We start from the raw sequence: 11866 nt of genomic DNA, 5'->3' as shown, positions 1-11866 counted from the left end.
TTGTTTGGAACAAACACAAATGACACTGGGTTGGAAATCACTGAGTCAACTAGGTTGGAGGAGACCTCTGGGATCATCGAGTCCCACCTTTGACCTAACACCACTGTGTCAAGTAGACCATGGCACTAAGTGCCACATCTCGTCTTTTCTTAAACACCTCCAGGGATGGTGACTCCACCACCTCCCTGGGTAGCCCATTCCAATGCCCAATAACCTTTCTGTGAAGAAATTTTTCCCTATGTCTAACCTGAACCTCCCCTGGCGCAGCTTGAGGCTGTGCCTCTTTCAGTGACACTCCGACGATATAGTGCAGACTTTCAGACTACAGTCGAGGTTAACTATTGCTGTGTTTTGATTGTAGAACTTGAATAGGTGTTTAATTTTTTTGTGAGAAAAAACGATAGAGATATTGATAGAGATCAGTGCTGGAATGATGTGTCCACTTGTTACCAATACTCAAAAATCAAATAAAATTCAATCGTAAAATGATAAGTTTAATAAGATAGGTATACTGGGAAAAGGGATACTGTGTTTGCTATAGAGTCTGTAGAGTTAGCCAGAGGTTGTTAAATTTTAACAGGTTACCGTGGAAACCCCATTAGGTGAGTTACTGGACCTTTTGTGCTGTTAAGAGACCGTCATGGACACTAGTTGAATACAATAGGGTTACCTGGACTTCTTGCTTTGGAACCAGCTAGAACTGGTTTTGAGGTTTGACCAAGAGCCAAGGTGCTGATACGCCTGCGCAATGTAATAAACGGGTTAACTTTGTTCATAAAATCGTATGTGGGTGTAGAGGGCTTCACTGTAACTTAGCTAAGAGAAACCACAAACATACTGATAAGTAAACATCTGCTCCGCAAACATCCTGATAAGTAAACATCTGCTCACTTGCTTGCTGACTAACGCCATATACAGAAACAACTGCTGCCTTATCTATACGCTTGCTAAGCAGTCCTAAAAACTGTTTAATCAAGGAAACTGTCATATGCTTGTTGGAATCCCTATGACTAAGCAACTCAAGGGAGGGGGTTGGTTTGCGCAAACTAACTAAATTACCAGGTCCACTCCAGGACACCTGAGGAAGACTTCGACCTTCATTCCAACGACCACCAGGAGACCGATAACGACCAGGAGACCGATAACGACCACCTAACAGCAACGCAGAGGATTCTGGAGGCCACGTATGCAGGAACAAAGGACTGTATAAAGTGGGGGGGGGCATAAATGGGATGATTCGTGTAATAAGAAAAATGTGGTCCTAGATGACCATCCTGTTAGGTAGAGATAGTAGGTTTAAATAACATATGCTGAGCTTGTAACTAGATAAGGAATTATCAACACAACCGACTAACGGCAAACACCGACAAGAGGAACTATCAGAACACAAACAGGAGGAAATTTACAAATAATGAGGGTTCCTGGAAATAATTAACATAATTACACCCATTCCCAGAAACTAATTGTAACAACCCTTACTCATCTTAATGAATATGTATGCTTTATCCAATAAATTGGTGTCTTCCGTGTGATTCGGTGCACGCCGTTGGTGGAGTGGTGACTCCCCGGCCGCCCAGCGCTGTTTTTGCTCATTTATCGCTTGCTAAATTCATGTTAATAAACTTTCTTATGATTAATATAAATTGGCTTTCCCGATTTATCACGAGCTTCTATAACACGCAAGAAGGAGAGGTGAAAAGTGCACAGCGAGGAAGACATACGGCCTTCATCGCGGAGACCCCGGCCCACGACCACCAGAAGAAAATACGCATGCGCAGCTAGGAGGAGTTAAAGGCGGAGACTATGGAAATGATTTCTTGGAACTCATTATAATAAAGACCACCTTTTCAGGGAAAAGTTATGCGTATGTATAGGAATTCTTAGAATTATAATGAATATGTAACATTTTACTACGTAAATACAGAATGATTTCTCAAGGGAGGAGCACACGGCTTTGGAGGGGCTACCCACCCGTGCTGCCCAGCGCTGCAATAAAGGTGTGCCTGCTTCTTAATGCTACATTGATGTTAAGAGGTTTTATTCCCAATTTCGGTGACACACTTCTGGGATCAAAGTTCTCTAAAGGCATTGGGAAGACAGAGGGACTACAAAAACTATTTGAGAGTTGGAGAAAATCCTTTACCAGACGAGAGAGATCTTAACAGCTCATTTGAAAAAGTACATTTAGAAAAGATCTGATTACAGTGCATAAATACTGCCCTGGAAAGAAAATACCATACGGGTCAACCATACGGCAGAACAACTTAAACTTAACCAGTTTCCATCTTTACACGTGTATCAGCCAAAGAAAACTCCTACAATTTAAATGCTTTTGTTTTTAATGTTAAATAGCGTAGTTCTTTTTCAGAGTGCTAACGGGGTTCATTAAGGCAAAATGGAAAGGGAGCTAAAAAAGCAGCTGAACTTTAACAAGACTGTGATACCGAAAAAGTCGGAAAATAAACTCTCTAAGACTTATTTTTAAGTTTTAGAAAGCAGGCATTCTTTATTGCAGCGCCAGGAGCACGGGGGTATTTCCACCGATCGTGCTCAACCTCAGTTCCAGCCGGCGCTCCTTATGTTGTCATATCATCATGCATCTGCATCGTATTTCCCGGGAATCTCATACATATTTAAATCATTTCTTGGAACTATTTACATAAGTTAACACCCACTGGCCATGGGTAGTCTTGTACCCTGGTGGTCTTTGGGGGTCGTCAGGCCCCTCTGGTGGCCATCACTCCTGTGTCCTTTTGGTGAACTTCAGGGATGCACACGTGCCACTCGGTGTATCACACCCGGTTGCTTCACTTGTCAGTTGTTGCCTTAAGTAGCCAGGATTTTCAGTAAGATCTGGGTTACCAAGTCAACTCTCCAGGGAAGAGATCATCCCTGTCAAAAACAACATACAAACAAACCCACACTGCAACTTCTTCTGCCTCTTCCTAGGGGACTTCAGCTTGAAGCTGTTGTAACACATATCCCCTTCTTGGATGCGCTACGGGATCTCGTACGCATTTCCAATAGGAGAAAGTGCCCACACAAAGATGCAATTTAAATCCTTCTAGTTTATCTAGAGAAGATAAGACAGACAAGGATGGGAAGGAGGCAGCAATGAAACAATGAAAAGTGATGAAAGATGGAGAAGTCAGGACTCAAAAGACTAACAGTTTGCTGGTCATTTGAGCTCAAGAGGAAAAATGGCCGAATTTAGCAAAAGCAGCGAAAGGGAAGATGAGCATTTCACTTACAAGATCAGCACAGCGTACACAGGCAGTAAAACACAACCACATCTTTTCAGGGGCTGCTGGGACCAAAACAGTCTGGCTTGAGTGCTTGGGCAATCATTGAGAAGTCGTTGAGGTTCAATTTCATTCTGAAATAATACGGCTAATCACTCTTATTACAAATAAAAGCAAACCACTTAGAACTGCTTTTCAAGTCAGGAAAGTTTCTCTTCTCCTTTCTTCTCCCACATTTATTTCTTCCATTTGCAGTTACCTCTTGCTTCAGTTCCACAAGGAAGTACTGACAGCTTAATAACAATGTTAACAGCAACAATCAAACAGCAGGGCTGCTAGTTGGGAAAAAAAAAAGGAAAAAAGAAAAAAAAAACACTAAAATCCAACATGTAGCCTTGGTTTACACCTGTGATAAAGCAGCAGGGAAATGCTGGACTAATGGCTGTGAGTTGCCAGAACTGCTCTTGCAGATGATAGCAGGAGTTTTCTCTCACAAGACTCATTCCTATCCAAGGACACCAGTTCATCACACTGATCCACATCCCACTTCCAGAGAACCCGAATGAAAAAGAGGAGGAAGCTGTACCTGAGCTCCCAGTTCTGTAACCAGTTGTGCCGAGAGTGTAATACAAATCTCTGAAACCTTGATTTCAGAAACCTGACCAGAGATATACCCTAATCAGCCACTATGGCTGGGTATAACCACGGACATGCTCATGCCATTCCATGCGGTAATTCTCTGTAGCTTTTTCTAGAGAGCAAACCGCAGGCACACAGACATTTACTTACCCGCCTTGTCCGCCCATGTTCCAGTCGGGGTCACCTAAGACCTTGGGCAGGTCAGGTGTGTACTGTACAAGCCCAGCAGCTGGCCTCCAAGCCCCAGGAAACGGTACTTGGCTGAATCTCTCCTAAACTTCAAGTGAGGCTCTCTGCAAGACTCAGTAAGGACGAGCACAAGGTTTAGGCTTTCTTGCCCAACAGTGCCCGTTTTCCCTTGCGAGACCACAAAGCGCTGTCTGGATCCAATGGGAACAGGGCTGATACTGAGTGGAACGATACAAGGCAAATGGTCTGGTTTTTTTGTGAAGAACGATAAAAATGCTTAGTCAGCCAGGGCTGCCTAATTTCACTGCTTTTGAGGATTTGTGGTTACACACAGGCAGGGCAGGATGATCAACACTGTCACTGGCTGCATCCCTCAGAAGAAGTCTGGGGAAGTATCCACCCCAGAGCACAGGAAAGGTAAACATTATTCTCCACAGCTCAGTGAGAACCACAGGCAACCGTTGTCTTCTGCACCATCTGCACAGTCCTTGTCATCATGTTGCAGGAGAAACGATCCATGCTACACTAAGACTCAGAAATCTCAAGAAGTCCTGTTGATCCACTCTGGATGGTATTTGTGTTATCCTGCTCAGAGACAGCCAGTTCCTGACCTTGGTAGAACTGACTGATGCCACTGCTTGCCTCTGGGCTGCTCCCACAGACGATTGCCTTCCAGCAATCTCTGCCCAGGCACACCAGCAGCTTTTGACTGGGAGCTCCCTGGTTAGTGCTGCGTTATCGAAGCAGCCACTAGTAAGTGGCATAAATCGCTCTTGACTCCACACACTGCCCATGGACTTGCTTCTCCAAACAACTGACTTTTACTAGACCCTTTGGACATCGTATTTCTATTTCAGTCTACCCACACCACCACCCTTGACGACTCCTTTGGAATGATTTGCTATGCCAAACATTGATCTCAGCCTTCTGAGATAAGTTATTTCGTTGTGACTTCCCAATAGTTAGACTGACCCTCCTGTCCTGGATGAAAAAGCAGCTCATGATGAGAGGACAAAGATGCACCGTGTGAAAAATAACTACTAGAATATCAATGGCATGACTGGCCGTTGGATATTTATATCCTTACACCAACGTGTTATCCTGGCCATAACCTGGCCACCTTGGATAAGCTTATATTAAAAAAAAAAATCATATAAAAGACAAAGGCTGATATTTGTAAGACGGGAAACAAGCTTGGGTAAGTCAACCCTTTTTCAACATACATGAGCATAACTGGCTTTGCTTGTCCTCTGGGAGGAAAAAAAAAAAACAAGTTATGCTTAACGCTGTAACAGAAAAGGAAGCCCTTGCATTTTTACTTCAGATCTTTCGACATTTGATAAGCCAGACCCTCCAAATGAGGTGCAGTTTCCACTGGAAGTATATAAAGCATTTACAGTAAGTACTGTAGTTATCTTTAATAAGACACCTCTGAGGTGGGGCCAATTCCAAAAGCCACCTTAGTTTTTCTCATTCACCAAATGAAACTCAGGACTGCAGAAAGCTGTCTGGAACAACACAGTGGAGCTATTTCCCAGTATTTTCATAATATTAAAGAACCTCTTTTTGCCCAGGCAAGGACAGTCTTCAAAGATAAATGCAGCCTTGTTAACTAAAATGAATTCTGGTGAAGTCAAGCAAAAAACTTATACAGAAAAAACCACTCCACGGATGAGGACAGCCACTGTGCTGCTGCCCTGAAACCTAACTTGAATTACAAAAGTACCCGTTTAATGTTCAGTGGGTCTTTGAAATAGGTATTTGTAAACCACATCACTTTCACTTTCTCAAGCAGATCACTTTGCAAATGTATATCCTTCACTCCACAAGTCCATAAACCTACAGTTCATTCATGGAGCCTCCTCCGCTTTCACCTGGTTTCAGTATGCTACACTCACCTGGAAAAAGCTGCAGTGGGTGTGTGTCGAAGCTGTAGGACCAGCACAGCCAGTCAGAGGACCTGTGTGGGCAGGTGGTGGACGCTGCAGTGCAGCTGCAAGAATTCAAACACAGTGATCAGACTTGCAGGAGTTGTGTTTGGGGTGCAGAGTTCTATCGCTTACTTTGACTAAACATTTCAATAATCGCACAGTGAACTCAATTCCAGAAACGTATTATTACCTCCCAAGTGATTTTAAGACCGATTCCTTCACCTTACAAAATATTTATTCTATTATACGTGTACATATATTAAAAATATATATTGTAAAATTGATATACACTATGAAAGCTGACACAGGCAGGACGCAGGAACAGCCACAAAACCACGGATAAAATGCAAAGAGCAAATTTATCCCTGTTACCTCGCAAACCGGGGGATCTCCGAAGCAGCACCCGGGGCAAAGGCATGCAAGCGGGGACGCAGGCACCGCAGAGCTCGGTTCCTGCTAGAGAGAGGGCGAGATCTCGGGCCTGCTGCCTTCGCCTGGATATCGGGGGTTTCTTGCAGGCGGCAGTTTTCCACTGTGCTTTGATCTCCTCACAGCAGGGCTGGAATCTCAGCCATGAACAATTGGGTGCCCCTGAGTCTTACCACAGACCTATGTTATCTGAACGCGGATGTTCTACTTGTCCAGCACACAAGCCTAAACAACAGTTAGTAGTGTGATAGATGTGTTTTTCGACACCCCGGGTGCAAGTCACTTGAGCGTGATTACAATCCTCCTCCCCAGTCTTCCCTTATATTCCCACACTTCCCAATGGATTCTGTCAGATTGCTCTGCCCACACTGCTCGAGGACAGCTTCGCTTGAATGTCTGCATTGTATCTGCTGTGGCCCTGTGGCTCCTCAGCTTTGTGGCTCCTACGCAGCCTCTGACATAACTAATAATCTGCCCGTGATTTACATTACACCAGAGGTCAGATATGGTCAGCGTCAGAATACGAGGAGAAAGTCTGAAGGCTTTCACTTGCCAAAGCAATAGGGACAAAAGGTACTTACTTCACCATCTACCTTCATCTACGCCGTGGGGACCACTTTGACAAAATACTGAAACATCATGGAAGCTACAAGCAAAGACAGACACTATTAATAACTGGCAAAGAGCTGGAAAGCTCAACTGACAGGTTAGGCAGACACAGATTGCTTTTGTTCAACTTGTCAAGGAACATCTTCCTGCACAACAGCTACTGGAGGTTTTGGGGGACAGTGAAGTTCATGTCTGACCTGAGTTTTCCTTTTGCCAAAGTGAATCTCGCTCCTGTTGCAACCAAAACCAAACTACTTCTTCAAAATTCTTATTCTAGCACAGGAAAACCTTTCCATTTAACAGCATAGCCCTAAGAAAACATACTCAGCTCTAAATGAGTATCCTATATCAATTTCAAGTACCGCTACGGTTCATTGCTGTAGAAGCATGGTTTCGACCCTATCAGGAGATGAAAAGGAAGATCTGGATTAGTGAAGGAAAAAATAGGAGGAGAACTCCTGCTGCTGCCTCAGACCATCTCTTAAGGATAACGGAAGGCAGGAGTCGCTTTGAAAACCTATTTTCTATGAAATTCCCTGGAGGAGAAGATTATTCATCCATTTCCACAGAAGAAGTTATTCTCATCTAGAATATCTTTAGCTGGTCTGCAATAAACATAAACCTGACCTGCAGTCTACTTCTCCCACTTCTTTTCTGGAGCACGTCTTCAGTCCTAATTCCTCAAGAATTTGCCAGCCGGTTCTCCGAGGCCCAGGACGGAAACCTTCAGCCTACAGAGAGAATTTTACCAGCCAGCTCGGGGCCCCTCTCAGAGGGTTTGTTACCCCACAGAAAAACTACGACATCGCGATCGCGATAGCGTAGATATGGGCAAAGGGGGGCAACGGGTATCTTTTGGTTGGCAACTGAAATGCCAGACGCATCAGTCTCAGCACTACAGCTCGGTTTCAGTATCGCTCCTCCCAGGTTTATCCGCAGTCACACAATCCCCCGAGAGCAGCCAGAGGCCGGGGCTCATTGTCCCACCCAAGGGCAGCGCTGAGCAGGACCCATCCCTCCCTGGCCGCCGAGGCGGTGCTGCAGCTCCGGGAAGAAAAGCTGCCCCGGCCGAGCGCGGGTCTCGTGCCCCCGGCAGTGCCGGTCTCAGCGCGCTCATCACGGTGCTGCTTTTCTTCTCGGAGCTGCAGCACTACCTCGCCAAGGAGGTGAGTAGCGGCGGCGGGGGCGGCCCGGCCGCCCGGTGCTGCCTCCTGCCCGCGGTGCCCCGGCGGAGAGGAGGCCGTGCGGCCCGGGGCGGCCTGCCGTGCTCCCGCACCCCCGCCGAGCCGCCCCCGCCTCCTCCGGGCTGCCCACGCAGCAGCTTCTCCCGCCGCAGCTCCGGCTGGGGGTTTCGTTCCCCCGCCCGGTCGCCCCGAAGACGGGAGCGGGCTGCCCTCCGCGACAGCCGCTGGCGCAGAGGGGGGCTGGTGGCTCCTGGGGCGCTGGCGCAAGGCAGCGGCTCAAAGTCTCTTCTCGCCGTCGCCGAGCAGGCACCAGAGAGACAAGAGAGCGAGCGTGGCAACCCCCGTCCCCACCCCAGGTGCTGAGATTCCCCGATTATTCTCGTTTTTAAAAGTATTACGAACGCACGCACTCAGCTCCCATGGAAGGCGTGGGAGGCAGCAGCTCAGGGGTCTGAGAGATCCCGCGTCTTAAAAATCAGCTCCTGAGCCAGAGCAGTGGAGGGAAAGAGGCCTTTTGACTTGCTGCCAGGTGAAACAGGACCCTGTTTTTGCCCTTTGTGCCTGGGTTCCTCCGGAATTGTACGTTGACAAACCAAGGGCAGCTAAACCAAAGGTATCAACCCACTTAGGTTTCTGTATGGCGCTGTACTTTGTCAGAGAGCCCAGTAATACTGAAAAAGCTGGCACAAGAGTTCACGCGGGACTCAAGATGTGACTGTGTCGTTGTTGAAAGTCTTTAGAGTCTCCTTTGGAAGTTATTTGACGAGGCACAGCTTTTCCGTGATTTTTGCAGTTAAATTCTCACTGTAATGCCAATGCCACGTGATAAGCTCTCTCCAAAATGTTTAAAATCAGAATGAGCATTGATAATCTGATTGCCTTTTAGCTAAATTCAAAACAAAGTTGCAGGAGGAAGTGACGCTGAGTTTTGCAAGTCTTGCTGGGTATTACTGCTGTGCACGTTATCCAACTGTCCACTGATCTTCCCTGCCTCCTGTTCTGTTGTAGCAATTCCTTTGGGTAACGCACTGGGCTCTAAATGTAGTGACTCTGACTTCCTTCTGCCCACCCAAGATATTGGGGGTTTTGCCTTCCTCATGTGTAAAAGGGCGTGGAAAGGCCAGAGGGACTGGAAGCCCCTACTGTTTTGTGCAGAGACACGGTAAGGTGCTACTCTGCCTTTCTTGGTGGATGCTCTCGTAGTCTTTCCGTCACTGTATGCCCGTTTTGAGATTCACGGGAACAAGTGACAGCTGAAGAGCACTTAAGCACCGCAAACTGTTGAAGAGTTTCTAGCACGCAAATCTATTGAACTGGGAGATGGGTCAAACTCCTATTATAGTCACTAGTTTTGCGAGGCAAATCTTTGCCTTGTCCCTCTGAAATTACGACAAGGGCTCATGGATGCATTTCAGGAATAAAGCTGCTGAGTTAATGGTCTTTTATGACTAGAAATGGAGCGGCTGTCGTGGCAAAACTAGACTGTGGTTGTATCTTGAAGGCACGGTGGGCTGACAAATGGGACGACCTGGTTAGAGGAAGGAGCCTCTCTCCGGGGAAGGCTCCAGTGACTCGACCCTTAAGCCTAAGCTTGCACCTTACTGTGTTTACTGTGCGTGTGTTAATGCGTACCTGATAAAGATATTTCAGTTGATTTCTCGGTTACAAGTTGTAGTAAGTGGTCCTTGGCTACATAAACCTCTCCTCGACATTTTGTCCACGTTATGACTCATGGTTGCACTTCAATACAAACCAGAAACGATCCTTGCAAAGCATTGCCATCTCACAGTAACGCTGTCCTGACTTTTCCTTTCCAAAACATAAGCTCCTTGTGACCTTTTCTGGGAGAGAGTGTAGTTCTGAGCATCAGCATGAACTAAATGTGTTGATTGGTATCACTCAGGTTTAACTTCTCTGTTCTTGAAAGGCTAAGCTAAGCCAAGGGCTGAGCAATCGGTAGGTACGAGAGTTTCTCCCGTTGTCACGGGAATGTGGTGATAGTGTTCTTACTGCTGTGACACTTCGCAGCCTTTCTGTATTCAGAGGCTGTGGCATTCCAAGTTTGATGTCTGGGGACAAACCCGGCCTTTCCGTAGCTAATTCTCTGTTAACACATGCAGGCCTCCTGCCGTACAGGAGCAAAGGGGACTGAGCCCTGTGTGTCCTCTGTGCGTGCTGTATTTCTGCATGAGCTCCTGAAATAAAGCTTCATTCGCAGAGTACCTTGTCCTGTGTGTGTGAAGTTTTCTCTCCCACACCAGCTTTTCTCCAGAATGGAGAAAAACGCATTTGCGATGTCAATCGTGGCATCCCACTGCGCTGCCTTTGCCTCCAGTTCGTAATGGAGTTCTAACACGTCCGGCACGGCAGCACTCAGCGGTGGTGTGACTTCGTGCAGGCCACGATAGTCCACAGTTAGGCTCCATTCCCCACTGGACTTTCGCACTGGCCATATGGGACTGTTGAAGGGGGAGCGCATTTTGCTGATCGCTCCTTGGCTCTCCAGCTGACGGATCAGCTTGTGGATGGGGATCAGTGAGTCTCTGTTAGTCCGATATTGCCGTCGGTGGACCGTTCTAGTAGCAATGGGCACCTTTTGCTCCTCGACCCTCAGCAGCTCCACAATAGAAGGGTCCTCTGATAGACCGGGCAGGGTAGACAGCTGTCTAATTTCTTCCGTCTCCACAGCTGCTACACCAAACACCCACCAGTACCCCCTTGGGTCCTTGAAATACCCTCTTCTCAGGTAATCTATGCCAAGAATGCATGGGGCATCTGGGCCGGTCACAATAGGGTGCATCTGCCACTCAGTCCCAGTCAGACTCACTTCAGCTTCCCGTGCAGCTCTTGGGAGCCCCCTGTCACGCCAGAGATAGAAATCGATTCAGTCCCTTTATAGTTTGACGGTGTCATGGTGCATTGTGCACCGGTGTCCACTAGAGCCCTGTGCTGATGTATCTCTGATGTGCCAGGCCATCGACGCCACACAGTCCAAAACACACGGTTGTCCCTATCCTCCCCCCGGCTGGAGGCAGGGCCCCCCTAATCCTGAACGTAGTGTTCATTATCAACATCTTGGTTTGAGCAGCTCACGTAGATTTAATCCCCATTATTCACGCCTGGTAAATAGGGATCCGGAGCCCATCTACGCTGTCTGAAAAGCTTCCCATTGGAAGCTGGAGCAACATATTTCCTGGAAGAAGCCCCATTCCTAATCAGTTCACCTTGCAACTCACGTACGCGTTGTCTGTACAGGTTTTCCATCCCGTTTCCTCATGTCCTCTCCATGGTCGCGCAGGAAAAACCACAGGGTGCCTCGTGATGTGTAGCATCTTGTAGGGGAACACTGTCTCCTGATGGCTGAGACATTCTTCGGTGCCGGTGGGGAGCGGGGTCTGTCCTCCATCTGGGACAATTTTTCCAACACCTCACCGAGCAGTTCTGTGGATTTGTCAGACGTTTTTTCCACAGCTGAGACGCTGGCCCATGGGGAGGAAAAGAGATTGTCTGCATAGTGTCGCATCCGATTCTCCACATCGCCCACCGTTGGTGTGTCGGCATCTGCCCAGCTAAATAATGCTGATGTGTTGGCGTACGACTGTGGCGCGCTCAGTACCCACTTGCGCCACGTGGGTCCGGTAAC

Source organism: Nyctibius grandis, chromosome 16 (assembly GCF_013368605.1).
Source record: "Nyctibius grandis isolate bNycGra1 chromosome 16, bNycGra1.pri, whole genome shotgun sequence".
Classification (NCBI taxonomy): domain Eukaryota; kingdom Metazoa; phylum Chordata; class Aves; order Nyctibiiformes; family Nyctibiidae; genus Nyctibius; species Nyctibius grandis.
The sequence above is the reverse complement of the archived record's forward strand: the minus strand, read 5'-3'. Positions refer to the sequence as shown.